Below are 19639 nucleotides of genomic sequence, written 5' to 3'. Positions count from 1 at the left end.
ACGGCAATGAGTCATATAAATGGAGTCCATGGATGGAAGGTGAATGGTGGAGCTGTGTTGGATTAAGCATTGTCTTAGGCTAATAGTGCAGTTCCTTGGATATGGTCTTCGACAATGTATCCATTGACCTTCACTACTCATGTTTAGTTATTTAACATTTTGTAGCATTCTGTCTGGGTCCTTGGGCATTGACTCATTATATTGAACTCTACAGTTGCCATCTCCCACTGTCTTCTGAATGTATCTAAGGGCCTTACTGGCCCATTATAAACGGCACACCGTCTCTTCCTTTGCATCACTTCTGCAAAAACCTCCAGAGCAACACACAAGTCTCCTGTGTTGTGCCATACTGTTGTATTTTTCTCTGTGTCAGCTCACAAAGGACTCTCAGAACCTGTGCAAACCTTTAATGCCAGGTTAGCCTTAAGAAGTGCAAGCTAGAATTGCTTTGTCACCCAGCTAATCAACATGCTGAATGACTGTTGCAGTCATGTAAAACACAAGGCAAAATGTCATGCGCTGCCTGCATTACAGCCAACGAAGACAGGTTAAACATGTATTGTGAATCCTACCATCAAAAGTCAGCATCAATTAACCTTACCTTCTGTGTCACACTGCTACACTTTTAGTTTAGAAATTTGAGTCTGGATGCTAAAGTAAATCAGGAGGAAAGTATCTTGGTTGTGGTGGGGAGAGGAGGTAGTGGTTGAAGTCTTATCAAGCTGTTTCTTGACCCAAACACAACTCCAACCTGCCTGCTTCTGACTTTAACTGATGCTAAAATGTGGGTGAGTAACCAACACATTTCAAACAGACAGGTTGAAACGTTAACTGTAATATTGATGCCGCAAATTTTCTTGCTATAAACCTTCTCTAACTTGCACATGGTTGACTAGGAGTCTGAGAGTTCGAGAATCCAGCAGTCACTGAGACAGGAACATGTTGATGAGGTAAGCACACTGAATCCAGCTTCCTGCCTGGGAAGCCTCCAAAACTCCTGCCATCTCCCATCTCAAAAGCTCTCTGACCCACCATGTGACCTTTGGTCTCCCCCTACACAGGCCCATGATCTTCACAGCCCATTCTATAATTGGCAGCCTACCCAACCAACTCCCCTTCTCCCCCCCCACAATGAACAACCCCACCTCTCCCACCACTACCACCAACTCCCCACTCCCCAACCCCCCTTGTCTCCCCTTCCCCCCCACCCACCTCCCCCAGTCTATTAAGGTTGATGAGTTAACTTATTGAGGAATATTTGGGCTTTCTGAGACATTGACTAGGGAACTGCAGAAACAGCGTTCTTAGTATTACCTGAGTATATCTATGTACACTAGGTCAATTTATACATTCCTGATAGTTGACTAAAAACAAGCCTTTATAAAGTGAGTTATCAACTCACCTGATACTAATGTTGTGGAAAGTTAGTCTGTCATCCAAAATGAGCTGTAGTGCTGACTCTAGTGATGAGAGTTTCATCATTTTGACACCAAAGTGTCAAGCTCACAACAACAGGACCTCAATTACTTTATTAGCGCCACTGCAAATTCAAGCTTAATGCGTAAATTTTGGCAACAAATGAGGTGGTAACATCTTTGCCAATTTTAACAAAAGGTTTGGAATCTAAAGCTAAAGTACACACTTAATTTTGTTAATAAAATTTCTGAACATCAATTTGAATTCAAGTGAAATGATCACACATTGTATTTATAGGAAGCATTATTCCTTTATATTGTGGAGTAAACATAATTTTAAAACAAAGAAATATTGCAACACAGACATTAATCTATCACAAGGACAGCTTCACAATTAACTAAATGAAATATACTGACCATTGGCATCTACTGACAATTTTTGCCAATTTTTTAAAAAAAATCTAATTCCATCTCCAATGAACTCACTCACATATGTCATATAGATGGATGAATGCAGTTTCAAGGCTATAATTTCATTTGGGAGGTTAGATAATTATGTGAAATTGTTCTACCTTAATAGATTAAAGACATTGTTTGAAACTTCTAGCAAGATTTTAAACTTATAACCAATCCCTGGTATCTATTATCTATAAACAATATATTATTTTCTCGATCCATTCTCTCTTAATCTCTTGTCTTCTTTGTTATCCCCAAGTGCAGTCCCTCACACTTCTCTGGATTGGATTTTATTTGTTCATTTCTGCCCACCACAGCAATCAATTCCTAACCTTGAGGAGTCTATTGCTTTCATTCTCACTATCAACTACATGGTCAATTTTGGTATCAAACCTCTTCATTACGTAGCACAGAAAAGCAAATTATTGTCACTTGTATTTATGAAAACACAGTGAGATCTGTATAAGTTGCTACAATTCAGCACCATTTTAATTAAGGTAATTATAAAAAAATATATAATTGAGACAAAGTCAGGACAAAGTTCACCTTTTTGTTCCCTCCACAGCTTCTGGCTTTATGAGGTGGCTATGGGTACCAGAGTACAATGAAAAGCTTTGTTTACGAGCAATACAGGCAGATCACAGTCAGCAAGGATGTAAAAACACTTAGAAAGAGGCAAACAGGTTACATTGCGCGGGGCGTATGCTAGGCGAGATCAATGTCAGCAAGATCAGCATTATTTGAAGTTAGAGAGTCCATTCATCAGTCTAGGTGGCTATAGAACACCACTACCAAGAGTGCCAAAGCAAGGATTTCTGGACCGGGCACACCACACTGCCAACACTGAAGCCATGGCATCACTGCCATAGCAAGGAGGGACAGACCAAAATACACCAAGTCACCAATGCTGAAGCTGGCTCTCAAGCCAATTCTGTTGCTGCACAAAGTTGCTGCATTGCCTCCATAGCCACGAGGAATGAACTGGGACCGTCATGCCGCCACCGTTAGAGCCACCGCTGCAGCACCACCAGGAAGATCGGACCAGATCCACCAACAATGAAGCCTTCAATAAAGCTGCGGCCACAAGGGACGGACACCGAGATCCACCAACATTGCTGCTGCCTCAATAGGCCAACGCAGCCATCTCCCTCCACCGCTGCCGCAGAAAAGAAGAAAAGGTGGACTTTGATACAAAAGAGAAATGAAGAAAAGGAGAAACAAACCAAAAAAAAAGCAAGGAAGAACACCGTCAGCCAGGTGAGGAGGAGCATGCAGGCACAGAGGCCAAACACTTCCTCCCTGCCACTGCCGCCACGTTGTACCCTTCATTTTTGTCTAAATCATTCATACATACCACAAGAAGCAAGGGAACAAGTTTGGAACCCTGCAGGACCCACTAGAAACAGCCTTTCAGTCACAAAGGCAGCTATTTCTCATTACCCTTTTCTCTCTGACACTGAGCCAATTTTGGATACAACTTGCCACCTTACTTTTGAATGGCAAGTCAATTGAAACGTAATGACAAGAATTATTTTAATACACTTTAATTTCAGCTGTAGGCTGAAGAAATGAAAATGAAAATATTATATCAAAGATACTGGCTGTTACCAGAGCCGCACACTCTGCACCTTCCATTAGGCGTCTTTAAATGAGGTGAGGAGGATGTAATGGGCTGGTGGTATTATTGCTGGGCTGTTAATCCAGAGACCCAGATGATGTTCTGGTCAACTAGGGATGAGCAATAAATGCTGGCCTAGCCAGCAATACCCACAGCCCATGAATGAATAAAAAAAAACTATGGCAACATAGGCAACATCCTCCACACAGGGGTAGTTAGATAACCCCAAGAAGAAATGAGGTAAACCACCACCAGTCTGATGGAACACTGTTACAAAAGACAGTCAGGTTCACCTTCACTCTCAGCTTCACTACCATTCAGCCGAGCAGAAGTATTTCTGATATGAAGCAGTCATCAGTGGGTTGGAATTTGATACTGAGTAGAAACAGGAAAATGTATATAACTGTAGTTTAGCAATTTCAACCCTGAAATCATGATATTGCAAGTTTATCGGGACATTGTAAAGGAGCAGAAACATAATAGTCATTTTCTCATTGTGCAGCCAGTCCCCTGTGAAAATATGCATGTTGCAGTTATTTTGTGTTACAATAATTTATCAAGTCAAATTCTTTTAAGATGTTAAGCACCCAAGATTTTCAGTTGTCTGTCACAGTTTGAATATGTTGCAATACGAACAAGCATCATCAATGATTAAGAAACTAGAAACTTAAGTTGTGAGAATGCACTTACAGTAACCTTGTAGCAAATGAACAGGCAAGACTTTATTGTTTACATTCTCGGATAACACACTTAGTGAGGTGAAACTGTTGATTAGTATTATGTTACAGTTTTTTTAAAGTCTGCTGCCATCTACAACACTTCCCGGGCCCTGTGTGGTTCATTTTCGTTAGAGAGGGTGCTCTGCAGTATCAATGAAGACAGTCTTCCTGGTCTGGCAAACTATCTTGTGTAAGGGCACCTCCACTTCACTGCACATGGATAAGGAGCTTTAGATCCTGTGACATTCTAATTACTTTCTTGCCTTTTGACTCTTTTTGGCATCCAAATTCATTACCTAGCCAAATGTTTTGCATCACATCTTAAAGCAGCTCTGCTCGCAAATCAGTTTTACAAGACTGCAGCAGCACATGGAATTTTCCCCTCTCACATCACTCCAGGAGTTCCCAGAAGTAGGCACATTCCACGCTGGAATTCACACTGCATGTCTAATTGATCCAATCCTCCAACTTGCAGTGAGGTGGGCATGTGGATTCTGAAAAAGGCACGTCAATTGTTGCATACCAGTCCTGCTGTCTAAGCCTCAAGATCAGAAACTCTGCTTTCCTTTAGGAACTCAGGGTAATTATAAAATATGAAATGAGAAATTTCAAAAGGGTTCGACAATGTCCCCAAGATTTAGATAATAGCACAAGCTAACTTAAAACGTCTGGTAACATCTAAACCTCTTTGTTTCCTCTTTCATGTGATATGCTGTCTGTTCCTGTTAGTTCTTAATATATTGTGTTATTTTTCAAAATCCATCAATATCTTGAAAATAAACGAACTACAGAACAATTTCTGTAGTGTGCAATAGTGGTTTGACTACTGTAATACAGACAAGTTCAAATATTTTAAGCCCTGGTGAATTCAAATTCTATCAGCAGGCTAAGCTTCTGTGGCATCTTTGTTGTTTTAGTTGAGAATTCTAGTCTTATTTTGGCATGGACAAGCATTCCCAGCTAATAACAATAAAAGCTGAAGAAACAATAAATTGTCTTAAAACTGAATTATTACTTTAATTAAACTTGAAAGATGGCATGGGGCCAAGCAATCTTGTACAAAAATGTGAAATTCATAAAATGAAAATTGCCATAAAAATTCCATGGTGATAAAGGCTTAATGAAGCAGTTCCGCAGCCGTAGGTTTCCTGTGTCCTGCAAATAGATAAAAGACCTCTCCTGTCACATCCTGTTAGTCATGGATTCATTTATTTAGTATGTTTACAAATGCGCTTTATATGACTTTTAGCATTATTTTCAAAAGAAAAATCATTAAAAATTATACAGAAGACAATTTACATTTTTGAGTTGAGGTTCAGCCCTAGTATGAATAATTATTGCACAGGGTCGTGTAACTATTCACAATACTAAGCCATGCAGGATAGCTTACCACCTGTATATTGTTCAGTTTGGTCAACTATTATATTATGAAAACACTTCTCAAATTACTTCCAAAAATGTACATTTGAAGAATAGGTTCTACTCTCAGAAAGATCTGAGATTAATTTCATTGTTGTATGGTTCATTAAGGTTGCAAGTTAAGTTCCATGGCCATAGGTAATGTACTGTGAAAGTGCTGAGACTATGCCTGTCTGTATATATCTCATTAACAATACAATGCATGTACAAGTGAAGGTTTTGTTGAGGTTCTAAATTACAAAGTCAGCTAATAGCAAGATAATTAGTTAAAAATATGAAAGTAACTATTACAGTCCTTCAGAGGCAACAGAAACACAGTACAGGAGAAAATAAAAATTCATTGACATGCTACTGCGTGTGTGCATGCAATCAGACTGATTCATATTAGTGAACGAGCCATAACGTCAAGTAGTGAACATTATCCAATACTCTCTACAATGCCTCACTAAGTTACCATTTTGCAAACATTTCACTGTAAACTTCTGTGAGAGAGATCTGCCATATTCATTGGAGTACAGATTTCTGAAGCGGTTTAATTCAGAATGCAAAGCCTTGTGCACTGAATGTATTCTGTGGAACTGGGATTAGTAGATGGTGAATCCTATAAATTCATCTATTTAGTCTAAGATCCTAACATAACCAGTACTCGCAGTGTTTATGTCTAAGTGCCGATAACGGCATGTATCTGACAGAAAAAGAACTGCAAAAGGTAATTACCATTCTTTAGAAGAAAAGAGGATTTCATTGTCCATCATTTGACTCACACTTTTCAGTAAACATTCCTTCAACCTATCCTAAAGGACCTGTGATAAATACTTTGGACGGGTCAGAAAATGCCACCAGAAATTCAACTGACAGAAGAAAGAATCGTTTGTCATTGGGTAGAGTTCTTCCTTAACAATGCAGTGCACAGTACAGGAGAATCTCTTATTGTGTGTTTTTATCACAGTTTTGGCTTGAGACAGTCTCGTCAAGAAGAAGGCAAGTCAAGGACTACCTTCAAGCTTATCTTCAAAGTAGCTCAATTTATTATACTTTCGTTCTAACTATTAGTGTCAATAATAATCTTGTACCAAGCTCTAACTTATAGTTAAATTAATGGTGAATCTATCCTCGATATAGAACCATTGAAAATCGAGTGGGCTCCACCATTCAGTCTCATCGAACACAAATGAATCTCATTAGAGGATCTCACAGAAACTTATAAATTCTAACAGGATTGAACAAGGTAAACTTAGGAAGGATAGTACAATTGACCAGGGAATCCAGGACAAGGGTCATAGTCTAAGAATATGGGGAAGTCCATTTAGGACTGAGATGAGAGGAATTTCTTCACCCAGAGAGTGGTGAGCCTGTGGAATTCTCCACCACAGAATGCAGTTGAGGCCAAAGCATTATATGTACTTAAGAAGGGGTTGGACATAGTTCTTATGTATAAACGGTATGGGCAGAAAGCGAGCACAAGATACTAAATTGGATGATCAGCCATGAGCATGTTGAATAGATGAGCAGGCTTGAAGGGCTGATTGGCCTACTCCTGCTCCTATTTTCTATCTTTCTATGTTTCAACATGATCATTGCCGATTCTCAAGTTAAACCACATGCTTCTGTGCTCTCCTCCTAGCTCTTGACACTTTTAACCTGTAGAAATCTGTTTCTTTCTTAAATATATTCAGTGCCTTGCCTTCCACGTTCTTCTGTGTTAGAGAATTCCACAGATTCAAAATGAACAAATTTCTCCTCATCTCAGTCTGAAACCTAATACAGTGACTCCTGTTTCTACCACTTGGCCAGGGGAAACATCATCCCTGCATTCAGCTTGTCCAGCTCTCTCAGAACGTTATATGTTTCAGTGAGATTCCCTCTCATTCATCTAAAACACCAGAGAATACAGGCCCAGTCGAACCAATCTCTCTTCATACAACAAACCTACCATCCCAGGAAACAGTCTGGTGAACCATCACTTCCTCTATGACAAGTATATCTTTTCTTTGGTAAGGAATCCAAAACTGCACATAATACTCCAGGTATGCTCTCAACAAAACAGTGTACAGCTGCACAAAAGCTTGCAACGAAGGCCTTCCTAATGTGTTCATATCACTATGCTCTCTGTATGCCTTTCAGAGAGACACGCTGTACTGGGCTTTTTCCATTATTCTTTCCAGATTTGTTTAACTCTGCAGGTTTCCAAACTTTCCAGATTGTTCTAACACAGTGTGGTATTTATCCCCAATGATATGCAGTTCTGTGACATCATAGCAAGCTTGCTCCAGGGTCCTCTTGCCCCTACAGAATAGCGTACTGACTGAAAACATACTACAAAGTGAACGCTATACTTAGAATTCAGTAGTAGATTGGTAGCACTACACAGGATCATATTAGCAGACTAAACAATTAATTGCTCACAGTAGAAAATTGAAATGTGCTAAGTTATCTAAATTAGGCTTGTTCTACGTATTGCATTACAGATCCAAAAGTAGTAACACTTTGATTTGAAACATGCTGAGCATCCTGTTGGTAAAGCTATTTGTTTGCATTCAGTTAAAGTCTCTCTCAAAACTATGTGACTAGACTGACCATGATTACTATCATCTTGCGACATATTTGATGTTAGCACTGCCATTTGGGCTCTCCAAACATCAATCTATCACCTCCATTACACATTAGCTCATGCATTAAGCAGTATGAAAAACTTCTCCACAACACTAATAGGCTATAAGAAATAGGAGCAGAATTAGGCCTTTCGGCCCATCGAGTCTGCTCCGCCATTCAATGATGGTCAGTATGTTTCTCAATATCATTCTCCTGCCTTCTCCCCATAACCCTTGATCCCTTACCAATCAAGAACCTATCTATCTCTGTCTTAAAAACACTCAATGACTTGGCCTCCACAGCTTTCTGCAGCAATGAGTCCTACAGATTCACCATCTTCTAGCTGAAGAAATTCATCCCCAACTCAGTTCCTAAGGATCGTCCCTTCACTCTGAGGCTGTGCCCTTGGGCCCTAGTCTCTCCTGCAAGTGGAAACATCTCCTCCACATCCAATCTATCCAAACATCTCAGTATTCTGTACGTTTCAATGTGATCCCCCTTATCCTTCTAAATTCAAAAGCATTATGAACTATTTGTAAGTTAGTTGCAAGTTGATCCTTTTTCTAGCTGCAGCTACAATTCTACCAGTGTTTGGTATGTTCTGTACTTGTTTTAGATTTCAAACACCCACAGGTCATAATGTGATACGAACTGAAGGAAATTTTGCTCCTTTATGGCTTCTGCATAAATTATTGCTCCCAGAAATGAATGCACTAAAAAGCCTATCACTCTGCATTGAACATGACAGGAGTAATTTTTCAATTATTGAACGGGATGTGAATGTTTCTAGCAAGTGCAGCACTTGTCACTTATCTCTAATTGCTTTTAAAAGATGGTGCTGAGCTGTCTTCTTGAGCTACTACAGTCCATCTGGTGTAGACACAGCCATAGTGTTGTTACAAAGAGAGTTTCAAGTTTTTGACAGTAAAGGAATGACAATATATTTCTAAGTCTGGGTGGTGAGTGCCTTGGTGGGGAATATGTTGTTTCCATGCATCTGTTTCTCTTGTCCTTCTAGGTAGAAGAGGGTGAAGGAATTTGGAAAGTGCTATCGAAGGAGCCTTTGTGAGTTGCTGTAGCGTATCATGTATGTGGTACACACTTTTGTCACTGTGCATTACTGGTGGATGGATTGAGTGTTTCATATAGTGAATGGAATGCCAATTAATTAAGAACATAAGAACTAGGAGCAAGAGTAGGCCATTCAGCTCCTTAAGCCTGCTACGCCATTTGATATAATCATGGCTGATCTCATCTAGCTATCAACTCCACTTTCCTGCCCACTCCCCATAATCCTTCAACCCGTTACTAATTAAAAATCTGTCCATCTCCTGTTTAAATTTTTGCAGTGTCCCAGCATCCACTACACTCTGGGATAGTGAATTCCACACCCCTTTGAGAGAAGGAATTTCTCCTTATCTCAGTTTTAAATCTGCTACCCTTTATCCAAAAGCTATGACCTCTCATTCTCAATTGCCTTACATGAGAAAAAATCCTTTCTACATTTACTGCATCAATCCCCTTTAGCATCTTATACATCTCAAGTAAATCTCCCACATTCTTTGAAACTCAAGAAAGGAGAGGCCTAAACTATTCAATCTCTCTTCATAAGACAATCCCCTCCATCTCTGGAATCATTCCAATGAACCTCCTCTGAACAACCTCCAATAAAACTACATCCCTCCACAAGTAAGGGGACCAAAATTACAGGTAAAATTCCAGGTGTGGTCTCATTAATTCCGTATACAGTGCAGCAAACACTTCCCTACTTTTAGATTCTATTCCTTTAGCAATAAATGCTAACTAGTTTGTCCTAAATGATGTTGAGCTTTGAATGTTGTTGGAGCAATACTCATTCAGGCATAAGGCTGCTTTGTGCTTTCTGAGTGGTGAACAGGTTTTGAGAAGTTCAAAGATGAGTTACTCACTGCAGAATTCCCAGTTACTGACATGCTTTTGTATCTACGAGTATTTATATGGCTGGTCCAGTAACCTGTTTTCATGCTAAATGTGTGAATACAAGTGTATGGATGTTCAGTATGCATCTTGACTGATGGATATTATAGCTTAGTGAAGGGGGTGTGACAATATAAACAAGGTATGAGATTAGTGATACAGTTGGTGACAAATGTAATTGAAAGATATTTTTGCTGATCTTCACCATGCTGATGAGGTAATTGAAATTCTGGCCCTGTATTCAAGTTCTTGGCAACTGGCTCCTGGCATCAATGTCTAAGATTATCTGCTCCCCTTAGCTGTGCACTGCATGACGTTCATGGGACAGTGTGATACAATTTAACAGTTAAGCAAATAAGATGTACATTGGCCGGTGCAATTAATTACAGGAAGGGATTTCTCACTCTCTCTTTCTATCTCTCTCACTCACACTCTTTTTTATTCTCTATCTTTCTGTAGAACCGTAGAATATTTATGGCAGTAAAAGAGGTCACTCAGCCCATCGTGTCAGCTCCAGGCTAAAAAAGAATAAGTTTCACCCATTCCAATACCACCTTCCAGAATCTGGTCTGTAACCTTTGCAAGTTACTTCAGGTGCAAATCAAATAGCTTTTTAAATGTGCTGGGGCTTTCTCCCTCCACCACATTCTGGGAGAATATATTTTTCTTCATATATCCCTTAATCCTTCTTCTAGTCACCTTAACTCTGTCCCCATGGTAACGCACCTCTCCATCAGGGGCAAGTAATCTCTCTTATCCATCCAGACCCCTCAAATTGTGAGTATCTCAATTAAATCACTCCCTCAGCCTCCTCTGTTCTAAAGATATAATCCCAGCTATCTAAACTTTCCTCATAGCTACAATCTTTGTGCCTGGCAACAGGCTTACCAATCGCCTTTGCTCATTCCAGTGCAACTGTGTTCTTCCTATAATGCAGTGAGAAGGACTGTACCTAAAGTTTCAGCTTTACGTCCCTGATTCTGTATTCTCAACCAATAAAGAAAAGTAGAATCATAGAATCCCTACAGTGTGGAAGCAGGCCATTTGAGTCCACACTGACCCTCTGAAGAGCATCTCACCCCCCTACCCTTGCATTTCCCAGTCTGTACACTATGGGCAATCCACCCTAACCTGCACACCTTTGGGAGGAAACCAGAGCAAATTCCACACAGTTGCCTGAGGCTGGGATTGAACCCAGGTCCCTGGCTCTGTGAGGTAGCAGTGCTAGCTACTGAGCCACAATGCCACTCCACATGCTTGCTTTACAATTTTATCCACTTATCCTAGTACCTTCAAAGCCATGTGGACATGCATTCCAAGGTCTATCATTACATCTACCTCCCTCAATATCTTCCCATTTGTTGTGGAATCCCTTGCTTTGTTTGCCCTTTCTAAAAGCATTAACTCACACTTCTCTGGATTGAATGCCATTTGCCATTTCTTTGCCTACTGAACTAAATTTCTGAAATCATTGTGGAGTTGACAGCCATTCTATTCGCCATCATAGCCAATTTTTATATCATCTATGGATTTGATAATCACACCTCCCCATCAAAGTCCAAAGCATCAAAATATACAACAAACAGCAAGAGATCCAACACAATCATAAATTACTAGAAAAACGCAGCAGATCAGGCAGAATCTGTGGAGAAAAAGCAGAGTCTCAGGTCCAGTGACCTTTCTTCAGAACTGACCATAGCTAGGAAAAGGTTGATATATATATCAGAGAAGGGTTGGGGAAGTTGGGGGGAAGAGTAAATGATAGGTCAGAGAAAGAGAGGTCTTGATGAAGGGTCTAGGCCCAACATGTCGACTCTCCTGCTCCTCTGACACTGCCTGACCTGCTGTGTTCCTCCAGCTCCATACTGTATCAAAAGAGAAAACCAGTTAGGCAGACAAAGAAGTGAGTAAAAGTCAGCTTTATCGAAATTGGTCTCATTGGAACAGATGCGATGGAGACGGAGAAACTGGGAGAATGGAATGGAGTCTTTATAGGAAGCTGGGTGTGAGGATATATAGTCAAGGTAACTGTGGTAGTCACTTGGATTGTAGTGGACATTGGTGGGTTTGTCAGCAGAGTGAAGCCACCAGTGTGGGTTCAATTCCTGCACTGGCTTAGGTTACATGAAGGACTCTCCTTGTCAACCTGTCCCCTCACCAGATGCATAGTGCCCCTTAGGTAAAACCACCACCAGTCAGCAGAGAACAGCCCTGAGGTCCAACAGGACTGTGGAGACCTTACCTTCACTTATTTGACCTACCCCTTGTACTCTTTAAAAACAATTTGCAGATCAGCAATCCTCTGGTACCATGCCTGCATCTAGAGAAAATTAAAAATAATTCTCAGAGCATCTGTTATTTCCACCTTGGCTTCTTATAAAGTTTGGGATTCAATCCATCCTGCTTTGGTGATTTATCCACCTTCATGGATATCAGTCTGTTCAGTACTCTCTCCTGCATTATGATTGTTGTATCTAACACTTCATATTCCTTCTCTGTAACTAGAATGCTTGCATCAACTCTCTCCTTTGTGAAGACAGAGACAAAGTACTCTCTAGGAACCCTTGAAACATAGGACATCCAGCCCATTGAACTTGTTCCACCATTTTAACATGAACAAACAATTCAATGCCTATTACTCACACCAAACCCATAACTTTTTAATGCTATTGGTAATCAAAAACCTATCAGTCTCAACTATACCGACATCTTCTGCATCCACACATAAGTTATCTTTGATAGTCAAGGACATAAGGAGAAGCTTCTGTGGCCTTGAAAGAGACTCCAGGATGGCATGTTGCCTCCCTGGTGCCAGGGTCATGGATTTGTCTGAGTGGGTACAGGGCATCCTGAAATGGGACGGTAAACAGACAGATTCATTGTCCACATTGGCACAAATGACTGATGTGGGAAGAGTGACAAGGTACTGCAACGACAATTCACGGAGTTAGGTAGTAATCTAAAAAGAACGACCTCTAGGGTAGTAATCTCAGGATTACTCCCCATGCCACGTGCTACTGAGGCTAGGAACAGAGACAGAGTACATTTGAACACATGGCTGAAGAACTGGATTAGAGGGGAGGACTTCAGCTACATGGATCATTGGGATGTCTTCCAGGGAAGGTGGGACCTGTACAAGAAGGACGGGTTGCACCTAAACTGGAGGGGCACCAATATCCTGGCAGGGAGGTTTGATAATGTCACTCATGTGGATTTAAACTAGAGTGGCAGGGGGGTGGGAACCAGAGTAGCAGGTCAGTAAGTACAGAGACTGGGGAAGAGCTTGTCAGATTCTGGAAAGATATGAAAATAACAGGGTTGTTGCAGTGGGTGAGTTTAACTTCCCCCGTATTGACTGGGACTTCCTTAGTGCTGGGGGTTTGGTGTGTCCAAGAGGGCTTTTTGAAATGGTATGCTGATAGTTCAATGAGGGAGGGGGCCACGCTGGACATGGTATGAGCCCGGCCAGGTGTAGCAATTTGGGAATAATGACCATAATTCCTTACTTTTTTGGATACTTATGGATAAGCATGAGAGTGGACCTTGGATAAAATTGTTAAATTGAAGGAAGTCCAGCTATAAATGAATTAGACAAGAATTAGAGAATTTGGATTGAGAGCGGCTGTTTAAGGGTAAATCCACATCTGACATGGGGGAGTCTTTGAAGGACCAGTTGACCAGAGTGCAAGACAGGCATATTCCTGTGAAAATGAAGGACAGGAATGGCAGGATTTGGGAACCTTGGATGACAGGAGAAATTATCAGCTTAGTCAAAAAAAAGGATGTGTACCTATGTACTAGGCAACTAAAAATAGATGAAGTCCTTGAATAAAATGGAGAACGTTGGAAGGAATTCAAACAGGGAGTTAGGAGGGCTAAATCAGGCTATGAAATGTCCTTGGTCAGCAGGGTTAAGGAGAATCGCAAGACATTTTATACATATATTGGGAGCAAGGGAAAGAGTAAGAACAAAGGAAGGAGGTTATCTGTAGACACAGAGGAAATGAATAAGATCCTTAATGAGTACTTTACATCTGTATTCACTGAAGAGAGGGACGTGTGGGATGTTGAGGTTAAGGAAAGGTGTGGGAATACTCTTGAGCAGGTCAACATAATGAAGCAGGAAGTGTTGGATGTCTTGAAATGCATTAAAGTAGACAAGTCACCAAGGCTAGACGGGATCAATCCCAATATACTGAGAGAGTTGAGGCAAGAAATATCCGGGGCCTTAACAGATATCTTTGCATCATCTTTAGCCTCAGGCAGGGTTCCAGAGGACTGGAGAATGGCCAATGTTGTTCCTTTGTTTAAGAAGGGAAACAGAAGTAATCCAGGTAATTATAGGCCGGTGAGCTGAAGTCAGTGTTGGGGCAGTTGTTGGAGAATATACAGAGAGACAGGATTTATTCGCATTTAGAAGCAAACGGACTTGTTAGTGATAGGCAGCATGAGTTTGTGCAAGGAAGGTCATGTCTCACCAACTTGATTGAATATTTTGAGGAGGTGACAAGACTGATTGATGAGGGAAGGGCAGTGGATGTTGTCTACATGGACTTTACTAAAGCATTTGATAAGATACCCCATGACAGGCTGGTACAGAAGGTAGAGTCTGATGGGATCCAGGTTGGGCTGGCTAGATGGATACAAAACTGGCTTGGTCATAGAAGACAGAAAATAGAGGTGGAAGGGTGCTTTTCACAATGGAGATCAGTAATTAGTGGTGTTCCACAGGGATCAGTGTTGGGACCTTTGTTGTTTGTAATATATAAATGATATGGAGGAAAATGTAGGTGGTCAGATTGGTAAATTTGCAGATGATGCCAAAATTGGCAGTGTTGCAGGTATTGAGGAGGATTGTCAAAGGATACAATGGGATATAGATAGACTGCAGACTTGGGCAGAGAAACTGCAAATGGAGTTTAATCTGAACAAATGCACAGTGATGCATTTTGGAAGATCAAATTCAGGTGTAAAGTATACAATAAATGGCGGAAATGTTAGGAGCATTAATGTACAAAGGGATCTGGGAATACAGGTCCACAGATCCCTGAATGTGGCAACACAGGTGGATAAGGCATACAGAATGGTTGCCTTCATTGGCCAGGGCATTGAATGTAAAAGTTGGCAAGTTATGTTACAGCTGTATAAAACTTTAGTTAAGCCACATTTGGAATATTGCGTACAATTCTGGTTGCCACACTACTGGAAGGATATGGATGCTTTGGAGAGGGTGCAGAGAAGGGTTACCTGGTCTGGAGGGTTTAGTTATGAGGAGAGGTCGGATAAACTTGCATTGTTTTCACTGGAAAGACAGAGGCTGAGGGGCGACCTCTAGAGGTCTACAAAATTATGAGAGGCTTAGGTAGGGCAGATAGTCAGATGCTTTTTCCCGGGTTAGAAAGGTCAACTACAAGAGGGTACAGATTCAAGGTGAGAGGGGGAAAGTTTAGGGGAGATGTGCGGGGAAAATGTTTCACACAGAGGGTTTTGGGTGTCTGGAACACACTGCCAGTGGAGGTGATGGAAGTAGACACGTTAGCAACGTTTAAGGTGTATCTTGATAGACACATGAATGGGAGGTGAACAGAGGGTAGAAACTATGTATGAGTAATAAGTACAGGCCTAAATAAAAACTAGGAATCAGCATAGGCTTGGTAGGCCGAAGGGCCTGTCCTGTGCTACATTGTATCGTATTGTATTCTTGTATTGGATTGTATTCCTTATAGGGCCTACGCTTGCTTATCCTCTTGCTTGCAATGTGCTGATAAAAAAACACCTTTGATTATACCTGCCTATATTTTGTTATATCCTTGCTTTGCTTTCCTAACTTCCTTTTTTTAATTCACCACTTGATATTGTAGAAAGTCTGGAGGAGTATAGAATGAACAGTCTTTTGTAACTCTGAGAAGCTTTCTTTTTCTGCTTTTTGTTGGCCTGTGCCCTTTTGGATAACCAGGATGTTGTAGATATGGCAGCACCGGCTTTCTCCTATGTCAGGACATATCTACACTCAGCTTGTAGAATTTAACTTCTGAATGCCTCTCACTAATTTGTCATGAATTTCCCTTCAGGTAGCTGTATCCAATCCACCTTCACCAGGACACCTCTCAGCTTTGTAAAATTTGTCTTTTCCCAACTTAACACTTTGACTCCTGTTCCATCTTTGTCCTTTTCCATAATGGTGCTCAATCTCATTGTATTATGGTCACTATCTCCAAAATGGTCAATCATTGCCACTTCATCCATTTGCCCCACTTCATTTTATTAGACTAAATTTAGAATTACACCCCTTTTATTGGGCTCATTATGCACCGGCTTAAAAAATAGTTCTCTTCAAATGATGTTCAAGAATTTTTGTGCATAAGCTGAGTACAGATAGGGTGAGACATGATGGCAGATGTTCAACTCTTAGAAAATTGAACGAAGGAAGAGATATACATCAACTCACAGTCTAGGCTGGATGCTCACAGAAAAACTGATGAGTAATGATTGACACGTCCGCCCTTGCGTCAATTAGGATTGACGCTTTTACCCTGCATAATTTCACTCTCTCTGTAGGACAAGTCCCTATCACTTTACGTAAGACATAGGCTCCCACTGAAGGAATCTCACAGCCCAATCTCACTTTGGCCTCAGATTTGGTTTGGGGCTGAACTAGTTTGAAAAGAAGGGAAGGCCATTTCGCTCAATGGGCTCTCTACACCTGATGGCAGAGTTGACTGTGCTTGTTGAGTGCGGTCCTGTTTGAAGTGCCCAGCCCTGCCACAATTCCAGCATCTCTTTAGAGAAAACCTTGGGTTGGGATTTGCCATGAGGAATCCTGTGGAGATAAGACAGCAAGGACTGTATGTCCTGGCAATTACCTCCCTGATCTTTCCTGATCTTAGGAGTCAATCTTTCCCCATGATTTGGATGATGAGATCCCACGCTTCAAAGAAAGATTATTGAGTTTTGTCGCCATGAAGCCTCCTTGAACCTCTCTGGACAATCCTATCTTTCAGTTCTTCTGCTGGGTAGACACTTAGTATCATCTCCCTGGTTGATTGGAAAGAGGGACACAAGGGAACAATGCATTCAAGCAACTTTACCAGCACCTGACAATGAAACCAGATCTTGTCCTTTGATTTGCTTGTATTCATAAAACCTCCACTTTAACAATCAGGCCACTGCTGTCCCCAGAAACCCTTGTCAGTCCCTCAAAGATCCACTGCAGACTTCTTTGAAATTTGCAATCAAGTAGCCATTTAATAATTGTGTAGCTATAATCTCATTGAATGGTACAGCAGACTCAACAGGCCGTGTGATCTATTTCTGCTCCTGCATCTTATGGTCTTACAGATATGTTTTATTCATATCAGATTGTAAATATCTGTTTTAAAGTATCTCTTATCCCTATCTTCTTTAATTTTCAACCAAATGAAGTAAAACTTGAATTTCTGCCTTTTTTTATAGTTAGAGGTCCTACTTAGCTTAGTACTAACACAGTACGAGTCTGCATACCTAGGCATGATATTCAAAAGATTAATTATCATTGTGGTCAGAATTCACTCAAGTCTAAACAATGGTTTCGATATTGAAAATTCCAAGTGGCCCACTTCTGTGCTTAATTTCCTCTGTTTGCAATTTTTAACACACTAGTGAGAAAATTAGAGTCCATGCTGTTTTGACAGAGTTGTTAACGATTATTTTAAATTGTGTAACAGTGTTAAAAAGAGAGAACATATCACCCAGTCAGCGAAAAATACCACATCAAAGAAATTGAACCCATTGGGGTATCTCTCCAGAGAAAGGGTGTTATCACAGAGCTGAGGACCAAATGTTTCCAAATTTGCAGACGTACAAATCTTGGTGGGAGTGTGTTTGTTGTGAGGAAGACATAAAGCAGCATCAGGAGCGTTTGGACAGGCTGAATGAATGGACAAAAACATGGTAGATAAAATGTAATGTACTAAAGTGTAAGGTTATCCACTTTAGTAAAAGGAACAGAGGAGATGTGTATTTCTTAAATGTGGAGGTGCCGGTGTTGGACTGGGGTGGACAAAGTCAGAAGGCACACGACACCAGGTTACTGTCCAACAGGTTTATTTGGAATCACACAAGCTTTCAGAGCACTGCCCACTGCACCTGACGAAGGGTCTGCACTCTGAAAGCTTCTGCGATTCCAAATAAACCTGTTGGGCTATAACCTGGTGTCGTGTGACTTATTATTGCTTAAGTGGTGAGAATTTGGAAACTGTAGATGTAAAAGGGGCCATAGTAAGTTTGTCAATAGATCACTGAAGGTTAAAATGCAGGTGCAGTAAGCTATTAGGAAGACTAATGGACGATTTGAGTACAGGAGTAGTGAAGTTTTACTTCAATTACATGAGAGCTTGGTTGGACAAAGTGGGGAATAATGTGTGCAGTTTTGGTTTCTTTATCTCCGAGAAAATATAAGAACATAAGAAACAGGAAGAGTAGGCCATCTGGCCCCTTGAGACTGCTCCACCATTCAGTAAGATCTTGGCTGATCTGTTTGAGACTCAGCTCCACTTACCCACCCACTCACCATAACCCTTAATTCCTTTACTGTTCAAAAATCTATCTATCTTTGCCTTAAAAACATTCAATGGGGAAGCCTCAACTGCTTCACTGGGCAGGCAATTCCACAGATTCACAACCCTTTGGATGAAGAAGTTCCTCCTCAGCTCAGTCCTAAATGTGCTCCCCATTATTTTGAGGCTGTGCCCCCTTGCTCTAGTTTTGCCTGCCAGTGGAAACAACCTGCCTGCTTGAATATTATCTATGCCCTACATAATTTTATACACTCGTATAAGATCCCCCCTCATTCTTCTAAATTTCAATGAGTAGAGTCCCAGCCTACTCAATCTTTCCTCATAAGCCAAACCTCTCAATTCCAGAATCAACTGAGTACTATTGCCATTGAGGGACCTGTTCACCAGACTTGTTTCTGGGAAGAGAGGACTGTCCCAAGAAGAGAGATTGGGCAAACTGGACCTGTAAACTTTAAAGTTCTAAGGAATGAGACATGATTTCATTGAAACTTACAAAATACTGAAAGGGTTAGATACAGGTTCCATTGTGAGGGAGTCTAGGAGCAGGGAGCGCAAATTAAAAATAAGGGGATGCCACTTAGATTTAAGATGAAGAAAGTATTTTACTCGGAGAGTTGTGAACCTTTGGAATTCCCTGTCACAGAGTGCTGTGGAAGTTCTGTCTTTGTGTATGTTTCAGGTTAAAGTTGCTAGATTTCTGATTACCAATGGTGGACGGGGTTATGGGGATGTGGTCAGTAAAAGGAATCAAAGTGTTCAATCAGCCCCGATCATATTGAAAGGCAGGATAGACTCGACAAGGTAAATCCAGTTCCTGTGTTCCAAACATCCTGCATGACCTACGTATTTAGAGATGTAATTATGGATTTTGCATTAAGTGAGCAGTGCTTCCTATGGTAGAAACTTTGG

At 40.9% G+C, this 19639-nt stretch overlaps 1 protein-coding gene across 1 annotated transcript in view; it reads left to right on the top strand.

The window, feature by feature from the left end:
• glis3 (GLIS family zinc finger 3) overlaps nucleotides 1-19639 on the top strand; it is a 505011-nt gene that overhangs the window by 347904 nt on the left and 137468 nt on the right. The window lies entirely within an intron of this gene.

Source organism: Rhincodon typus, chromosome 3 (genome assembly GCF_021869965.1).
Source record: "Rhincodon typus isolate 14 chromosome 3, sRhiTyp1.1, whole genome shotgun sequence".
NCBI classification, from domain to species: Eukaryota; Metazoa; Chordata; class Chondrichthyes; order Orectolobiformes; family Rhincodontidae; genus Rhincodon; species Rhincodon typus.
This window is presented reverse-complemented; position numbering and strand designations above follow the sequence as displayed.